This window comes from Physeter macrocephalus, chromosome 6, assembly GCF_002837175.3.
Source record: "Physeter macrocephalus isolate SW-GA chromosome 6, ASM283717v5, whole genome shotgun sequence".
NCBI lineage: Eukaryota > Metazoa > Chordata > Mammalia > Artiodactyla > Physeteridae > Physeter > Physeter macrocephalus.
Genome location: NC_041219.1, coordinates 88,234,991 through 88,244,660, shown reverse-complemented (window position 1 = coordinate 88,244,660; position 9,670 = coordinate 88,234,991). Strand labels below are relative to the sequence as shown.

Sequence of the window (9,670 nt, the reverse complement as noted above, 5' to 3'; positions counted from 1 at the left end):
AAAAAAAAAAAAAAAAAAAAAAAAAGTGTGCATGGAATCAATTGATTAGATAAATGTGAACAGGCATGTTTAAAGTTGACTGCCAAAGCCATCTCTTCTCCCTCTTGATGTTTCCTCAGCCAATGTTCAGTGCCAGCAACATGCTGGTGACAAAGTGGAAACTGCCAGATGTATAGGCTTTAAAAAGTGATACCCAAGTTGTTTATTAGAGAATAAAAAGGAGTTGTGATAAAAAAGAATTCCATTTGTTTTGAAGAAAATGTAAAGATTTCCAGATCCTTCTAAAATTCCCTTTTCTCTAAAGGTCTACGTTTAAGGCTAAAGCACTTAATATTCCTACTAAATCATGACTGTTAATCTAACATCTATACTGTGCAAGATGTTCTTCATGAAGGTGAGCTCCTGCCCCTGATGACTGGGAGTCAACAAAACTGAAATATTCAGTGGTTCAAACAGATCTAACTGCTGTCTGAACCCTACGTATTTTAATAAGGAATATTGCTAGCCATTTTTTAAAATGAGAAATTATTACTTCCTCTGTTTTTCCATTCCAGGTCAATAAAGAAGCACCAATTTCCAAGTCTTTCCATCAGGATATACATCTAATTAATTCCAAAACTCAATTTTCCCCCACTGGGGATGATGGGAGAGAAACAGCTTAAAAAGCCATGTGATTTTCTAAATTATAATTGAGGGTGTGAAGTTTGGAATTATTTTTTCAATTTGAATAAAAAATAATCCTATTTTTCTCTCATTAAAATGAATTTGATATAAAATGACAAAATGAAAAAAAGGTTGGAGACAGATTACATTTACTTCCTGACATAAGAACAAAGCGAAAAGCCCCTCTGGTGTTAGTTTAAGAAAAAGGCCTGGAAACTCTAATCCCCTCTACCTAAGTGAGTAATATTTCAGTAAGCTGAAAGTCACACAAGCACACCCAGTTCATAAAGTACAAACAGTGCTGCTATTGTACAATGTGCTTAACACGCATCAGATCCCCTCTCTCTCTCTCTCCGGCACAATGGCCACTGAGACAGACTGTTCATGTTACTGACTTTGTATTCCATAGTAATAATCTCAAAATTGGAGACATCTCCCTTAGTCTACCAGCGAACTACAATTTCAGCTCAGCATCAAGTTTGCTACTTCCACCTGAGTTAGACTTTTGAAAATCTATTTGATGGTTGAAAGGAAAAACTGACATGGAGAACATCTAATGATAAAGAAGAGAAAGAGAAAATCTTAAGCAGCAAGAAGAGGAGAGAGGGGGTAAGATAAGGGGAGGAAGAGTACAGTTGATAATAAAACCGGCTGCCTGGGTGTCAAAGACGATAACAATGGGGAGAAACGTGGCCAGGCTGTCAAGAAGTACTGGACTTTTAGACAAAAATATCACCCATCAACCAGAGACTTCAGAATTAGAAGGGCTCAATTAATACCCGTTAAATAGAGCTCTTCACTTTCTCTGCTCAGAGCTCTGAGGCTTAGCCAGCTTCAAATCTCCTTGACTGCTCACACATCAGGGTCACTAATATCTTACTTCCAGAAACTATAGCTTGGTCTTTGTTCCTCCCAGCTCTCACAGTATGAGGCTTCCCCCGATTTCCTTCCAACCCGAAGTTTACAGCACTGCATTTCCCTTTGGCGGCCCAACCTGGCCTCCTGGCCTGACACATCTACCCTGGAACACAAGTCCAAGCTCTGTGAACATTTCAAAGACCTCTTTACAATGAAGTAGGAAAGTCTATTAAATCAGTCTATACCCACTTCTTGCCTCAGAAAAAAAGTGTCTTGCCCTTATACTTGCTTAAGTAGCTGTTCTCTGGCAAATGTGAAGAAAGATTATCATTAGATTACATTCAACTTATTTATTCCAATGACAGATACTGGCCCCCGAATGCAGACTGACCTAAACAATTTAAAGTACATATCTTCCTCAATGTTTCTTTGCTTAAAGCAAAGAAAAACTGTCTGTAAAGACAGACAATACATAGAAGATTCTCCAGCCTCATACATGCCTCCTTCTGCTCTTTGGAACCTGCTACAAGTTCAATAGTTAACTTGTGGCCTCCTTTCATTACCTAAACATTTTAATAGACACTTGTTAGTGATAAATGGGACCAAAACAAACAAAAATAACACAACAAGATGACCTACTAGCAATAAGAACAAAGACAAGCCTGAGAACCCTAATTTCCTAATTTAAGTCTTTACTGGGAACTGGTCCTTACACTTTATAAAATGTAAGTTACTCTGACCTTAAATTAAAAGTGGAAGACTTCCCTGGTGGCGCAGTGGTTAAAAAATCTGCCTGCCAATGCGGGAGACACGGGTTCAAGCCCTGGTCTGGGAAGATCCCACATGCCTCAGAGCACCTAAGCGCATGCGCCACCACTACTGAGCCTGAGCTCTAGAGCCCGCAAGCCACAACTACTGAGCCCACGTGCCACAACTCCTGAGCCCACGTGCCACAACTCCTGAAGCCCACGCACCTAGAGCCCATGCTCCGCAACAAGAGAAGCCACCGCAATGACAAGCCTGCGCACCACACAAAGAGTAGCCCCAGCTCGCCACAACTAGAGGAAGCCTGCGCATAGCATCGAAGACCCAACACAGCCATAAATAAATTAATTTTTTTTAAGTGGAAGAGGAATTAGACAATAAATATATTTTTATCATCCCTGGACAACTGTTTTATATTCCATTCTGATGTTATTATAGTTCATAATACATTGTTGTTTTACTATATCCATGATATTCCTGATGATACCTGGAGGGCTTGTCTTTGTGTCTCCAGGGGCCAATAAATGTTAATTGCTCAATACATGTCTGTTAAATTATCAAAAGGATAAATGGCATCGGATGGGTGAGACAACAAGGATCTAGGACTTCTAACTCCTTATGTTCGGTACAGTCAAATGCTCCCTGACTTCTTTTCCAAAATATTTTATTAAAACCAGAGAGACTCACATGATAAAGATGACAACAATATTAAGGCAAAAGGCTTCCCTTTCTGCCTCAAACACTCAACTCTTTAAAGGTGTCACTCCCTCTCCTATTAAAGCACAGAGGTTTCACAAAGAGACTGTCCTCCACTCTCACCAAGCCAACATCCAACTTTCAACCCTATACAAGTACTAAACTGTCTTACTCCAAAGCTAAATAACTAAACTTACACTATGTGTACTTCAGTCAAACTGGGCCAGCAGACTGTGCAGTAAGCAATGTTCTTTTTAGTAAACTCAAAGTTTCTCATTTTGTGATTAGTTCCCAGTAATGCTACCTATATAGACAGCAGCTTTCTTGGAAGGGGAGAACTGGAAGACAAAAAAGTCTTCCATTAGAGCCTTCCAGACAGTACCAAGAGAATCTGAGAGGGACTTTCAAGCTCACAGAAAGGGCATAAGTATGGCAGCAGACATACACAGTAAGGAAACAGGGAATAAAGATGTCTTTGATTCCACAGCACCCACCCAAGCTCTTAGCACTAAAAGTCAAATAGAAAAGATGCTGCTTTGTATCAATAGATACGACTCTCTAACCTCTAACCTTCACTTCACTGAGTCAAAACTGAACCAAAGCTGCTTAGGAGCCCTGTGGACTATTCCAAGGGATCACCGCTGATTTCCTAACAGCAGAGTAAGATTAGATTTGTGTCAAGCTTCCCCATTCACTAACAGAAGTGCTGCCAGGCTGCCCAGAAATTCCCCGCCCAAGTCCCAGCCATCCCGGAAACATGAGAAACCAAGAATGCTGCAATCATGGCCTTTTTGGTATTGGGTCCAAAAAAAACTGTGTCTAGGCCAAGACTGCAAATGAAATATCATACAATGAAAAACTAAACAGTCAAAGAAGTTTTCATTTACCCAACACAGCTACTATGGACAGACCCAGTAATGTATAGAGGAAGTTTCCAACCTTAATGATAAAATAAACACCCAGCGGAAAACCTCTAGTCACACGTAATTAACTATAGCCTCAGATCATGAATGACGTGGCTGGAAAACAGGCCTAAGGGTTCATTGGCAATAGACTCACAGGATTTTGAACAAGGATAAGTAATAAGGTCAGAATTCTTTTTTTTTTTTTTTTTTTTTTTTTTGCGGTACGCGGGCCTCTCACTGCTGTGGCCTCTCCCGTTGTGGAGCACAGGCTGCGGACGCACAGGCGCAGCATCTATGGCTCAGGGGCCCAGCCGCTCCGCGGCATGTGGGATCCTCCCGGACCGGGGCACGAACCCGTGTCCCCCGCATCGGCAGGCGGACTCTCAACCACTGCGCCACCAGGGAAGCCCCCAGAATTCTTTTAGTGTGGAATCTTTTAGGGGAAAGAAGGCACTTGTAGGTAATAACAAAACTCCTACATGCCAGGAATTGTTCTAAACACTTTAAGAGTATTAACACATTTAATACTCACCACCAACTCTTTAAGATTGATATTATCAATCCCCATTTTAAGTATGTGGAAACAAAAGAACAAAGAGGCTAAGCACCTTGCTCAAAGGTTTACAGAGCCAAGAAGTGCTGCAAACTAGTCGGGGTTCAGATTCCACTGGAGTCAAGGTAGAAACACAGTGTCCCCTGGTTTCACCAATATTCACTAGAATTATGACCTCTGGAAACCCGTCTCCTCTTGCCTCCCCTTCCATATAATTTTTGCTTTTGCTTTTCACTTTAAAAAGATGTCACATTCCCTTAACTTCATAACGCTCCTTTGAAAGCAGTGGACGATATGTGAATATCTTCACTTTACACACAGGAAAATCCAATCCCAGGTTCCTCAATTTCTCCCCCAATGATGCTCTTTGAAATAATCTGATATATGAAGGGAATTTGGGGCAACCAAGTGAAAAGGAACCCAAAGGTGTAACATCAAAAAAATTTGCATAGCTTTAAAAGCAGGAACATATGAAACCAAACAGATGGAGAGCTGCCACCCCACTCACATACCGTGTGCAATAATGCCCCCTACAAAGGTGCCTGGAGGCTGCACAAACAGCCCTAAAACCAATATACACACAAGTACTCAGCGGCCTGCCCAGGCCCCTCACACGAAGGCGTTCCCTGGATGTCGGCTGCAGTAAAATGAATTCTTTTGTTGAAGTGGGGCGAAGGGAGGCCCAGGGAGCAGACGGGGCGCCAGGTCTCCGCAGATAAGAAGGCAGCCGCGGGGACCTTGCCCCGTGGCCGTCGGCCTCTTCCGCGGCGTGAAACGGGGTTAGCGCACCGTCGATTACGGGTCCCGGCCCCGCGGCTGGTCCGGCCGGAGGTTCGGCCATTTCTCTTAGGCCGCGGAGGGAAAGGGGTGAGGCCGCTGCAGCCTCTGGCCTTTCCTTCCCGCCCCCCGCTCCCGGCGCCCTCCTCTCGGTCTTCCTTCGAATAATGCGGCTCCATCTGGACCCTGCGCCCAGGCCCTCAAAGCCCGTGTCGCCCCTCCCAGCCCCGCTCGGCGCCCCGCATGCCCCATACTGGCTCCGGCGCCAGCTCCCAGGGCAGCCCTCTATCCGGGGAACCCGGGGAAAGCCGGGCGCCCGCATGACCTCTGACCTGCCCTGCACCCCACCTTACCGGCTCCGCAAGCACCTGACAGTCTGTCCCCGAGCCAGAGGCTCCATACCCCTGGAACTAGAGCCACGCCAGCCTACCCCCTACATGCCCCGCGATTGGCCGACAGGACCGCAGCTGCACCTTCCTATTGGCTGGATTCTCCGTATTCCCCTCGGCTGCCGGCTAGCAAGGCGGGCAGAAGGCAAATTCCGGGGCTCCGCCCACCCCGTCAGGCTGGAGGCGGGGCCACGGCGGCCCGGGCGGGAGCTGTCTCCTGCAGAGCTAGTGCTCGCGCTGGTCCAACCCACAGTGTGGGTTGGAGTCTCCCACCCCGCTGGCAACCTGCAGACACGTAAGTTTCCTGCTGTAGTTCGCCGCGGCCTCACGTTAGATCCTGGAAATCAAGATCATTTCTTCTGAGACGCGGCTCTGTGAGAGACACAGCTCCATCCTACAAAGTATAGCCACCCGGCAGGACCATTTCCTCTCGCCCCCAGAGCTACATAATAGTATCTGCTGCCCCACCAAGAGCACCCCACACCTGGGAAGAACCGCGAGACAACAGCTAGTGCAGCCATTTCGGCTGCATCAGTTGCCCTATTCCCAAGCTTCGGTAATGAATTGTTTTCCGCCCTCCTACGCAGCTGCCTCGCTTCTTCCCCCAAACTTTATTCTCCATCTACCCAAAAGTAGTCCCACTCCATCCGCAGTTTCAATCTCACATCCCAGAGTCTTTCTCTGAAGATGATGACCAGACTTGTGGTGCTTTAGAGGGGAGAAAATAGTCTGACTAACCACCCTAATTTTCTACAATGTCGTTTAGAGCTACCAGAAACATTCTTAGACACCCCCTCTCCCCGCGCCCCCCATCGCCCCCATAACTGCTTTCATTAAAGGTAACCAAGCTTATCTAACCAAGTCATAGGCCTAGAGAGGAAAAGCATAAACCCCTCCAACATCTTACTTCCTGTAAAAACTGCTAGGAGAAATTTTTATTAGTTGGTAAAAGAGTCCAAGAGAAGAGGAAAGGAGAGTAAACTGCAAAAAGGAAAATCCAAATAAAGTACAAAGTAAAAACAAATTCAAGGACCCAAAAAAACTGGGCTGAGCATCATCAGTTATCTGGTACAGGCTGGTTTCCATACAGAATTTCTCCTAGAGAGAAAAGAAAATGCACAAATTAGTTCTGAGAATCTCTCTACAGCACATATGGGGAGTTTCAGAAAGGCTGGATGAAGTCCCTCCAGACCAGAACCTTTCCTTTGGGAATTTCTACTGCAACTAGAGAATAAAATGGCTGGAGCCATCCTTCTCTCGTTCCAGGTCTGCTCAAGATGGGCAACTTCCCTGGGCTGTTGCATACTTACTTGCTGGCTACTTACTTAGCTCAATGTGTGGAGCTGCCTCCTTCTTAAGCTGTTTCTTCATTGTGCAGGCAGGGTTTGACTTTTCCCAGAGCCAGCTCCTGTCTCCTGCCTCTATATATGCAGACAAATGTGCCTCCCCTTGGTTAGATAAGGGCATTTTAGGCTGCTCTGGGCAGCACATTGTTAAAGACACCGCATGGAATTTCAAGAAGCAAACCACACCCTTCAAAGCATAATCAAATTTCATCTTTGACCTGCCATGAAAAGGGAAGCATCATATACCTGCCACTCCTGGGTATTGATGAACAATGAATTGCATTTGAAAACTTTTATTCTAAGATTTCATCTCTGTCTCATTTCACAGGAGCTAGAGGCAGGCCTGTGTGTGCCAGTGGTTGAAAGGGGTGGAGAAAAAGGAATTGCTTTCCTTCAGGACGCCACCCCTCTTGGAGGAAGCTGGTTTGGGCACTTGAACCAGGGCTGCATGTGCACTAGGACTCTGCTCCCCTGAGACGTAAGCTGAAACCAATTAACCCCAAGCCTGACAGTCCACAGATATTTTCCACATAGGTACGTGCAGCACCAATGCAATCATAGGCAGTCTCAGAGTAGGGGTGAAAATGCCACCCAGTCCATCCCTTGGGATTGGAAGGACCCACTGGCATCAGCCTGGTCAATCAGTGATCCACAGGTGGACAACAAAGCCACACAAACCCAGGACTCTGTTCCTGATGTCAAAGGGAAAAAGAAAAAACACCTGAGACTGACAAAAAAATCCAGAGCAAGCCAGGATTTCTCAATCTAGGAAGAGAGGAGCTGGAAAAAAAAAAGGAGGGGTGGTGTGGAATTTGCCTCAGACCAATATAGTTTAGTACGCCAGCTGGAGGCAAAGCTGGAAAGGAGAGGCATTGGAGTGGGGTGAGGAGAATGGGTGGGATACTGGAAGGAAGACCTTGCTGGCTTCAGGAACTTTTCTGGTAGTTCTAAGGAAAATCTGCTTTAAAAACATATGCAGGGCTTCCCTGGTGGCGCAGTGGTTGAGAGTCCGCCTGCCGATGCAGGGGACACGGGTTCGTGCCCCGGTCCGGGAAGATCCCGCGTGCCGCAGAGCGGCTGGGCCCGTGAGCCATGGCCGCTGAGCCTGCGCGTCCGGAGCCTGTGCTCTGCAACGGGAGAGGCCACAACAGTGAGAGGCCCGCGTACCGCAAAAAAAAAAAAAATGCAATAAATGTGATAGAAAAAATTACGTTAGAATGGAAAAGAAAGAAAAGCAGCAATCAATTCATATCCATCTTCTAGCAAGAGGCTCTAGTGCCTACACGGAACAGCCATAGAGTCAGTAGAAGGAACTATGGATCTTCTGTCCTCGACCCAAAATGAAGATCTCTTCAGTCAAGGACTAAAAGTCATCTCATTACAACTTGACCTATCTCTTTGTCCTTGTTCTACAGCAGACAAGTTCCCTAAGGCAAAACTGCCTTAGATTGGGTCTCAATTTGTCCTCCTTCATGGGAAAGTAGAAGAAAAAAAGAAATATGAAATCACCCATGAACTAACCTGTTGCAGGAAAAGGCCCTATTTTGGTTTAGGACTTCCAAAATAGGATTGCATTTTACAATGAGACTCTACCATAGCCCCCCCCATTGCCTTTACTCAGGAATTGCTCCCAACGTACACACTCCACTCTTTCCTCCTAGGTCCCACTGTTCACTTATAGTAACTGACAACATTAATGGAATTCTTATTATGTATCAAACCCCATATTTAACACGTTATAAACAGGAATTAATCCTCGCAATAAATTTGTGAGGCAGGAACTGTAATCTTTATTTTGCATATTAGGAACCTGAGTCTCAGGGAGGTTAAGTAACTTGCGTAAAGACACACAGCAAGTTAGTGATAGAGCCAGGCTTTGAACACAAATTTGTTAGATGCAAGAGCCAGCACTCCAACTACCATACCATAATGCCTCCATCTTACACACCTAAAACAATTCCCTTCCATTCAAATCTCTAGCTCGGAAATGATCTCTTTTATAAAATCCTATTAATGTAAATTCACTGAACATTCCACATTACCACCATAGCCAACTGATTTCTAAATAGATGTTAATATGTATCTGTATCATGTGTGCTCTTTATTTAAATAGGAGACTTTTCCTCCCATAGTCACCTCCCATCCATTCTCCAAGTATTCTTTTTCATGCTTTTGTTTTCCCTGAAACAACTGTCTGAAATTAACTCCTTCCAACCCTCCCTTTCTGTTGGAGGACGCAGGCAACAAAAAGTACCCATCAAACTGAGAAAGCACCTCGAGACAGAAAAGCAAGGCAGGCAGCTCCATGTAATCAATGGATCAGTTTATTATATGGTAACTTACTCACAGGGTGGGATTGGGCAAATAATGATCCAGAAGCATTCGCAACTGCGCTCCACACCACCGAAGGGCCATTGGGACCATTTTACAGTTAACCTAGGGTATGGGGGTAGGTGCTCGAAACAGGATGTGCATTCCTAAGTCAAGATTTATGAATGGGTAACAAGTCTCGGAATACATCAGCGAAGGTTGTCATCATTGTTTGGGGACCAAAAGAGCATCGGGGCCACCTGGTCCTAATGATTATTAAACAATATCTATTAACTACAAACCACTTGGTAACAGAGAAGTGATTCATGGCACAGTACAGTCCTGGGTTGGGTCAGGGGAAGGACAAGAGGAACTGTAAGGGCCAAGATGGCGTCAGTTACGCTAACA

The 9,670-nt window shown here is 45.2% G+C and overlaps 1 protein-coding gene across 4 annotated transcripts in view; it reads right to left on the bottom strand.

Annotated features, from left to right (window-relative positions):
- The window catches only part of SLC11A2 (solute carrier family 11 member 2), a 54,124-nt gene extending 48,470 nt beyond the window's left edge, over window positions 1-5,654 (bottom strand). For all 4 annotated transcript variants that reach the window (XR_003680360.2, XR_003680361.2, XM_028491343.2 and 1 more), the window contains exon 1: window positions 5,571-5,654. The gene's annotated coding sequence lies outside the window, so the exon portion shown is untranslated. The remainder of the gene's footprint in view (window positions 1-5,570) is intronic.
- Between the last annotated feature and the right edge of the window lie 4,016 nt (window positions 5,655-9,670).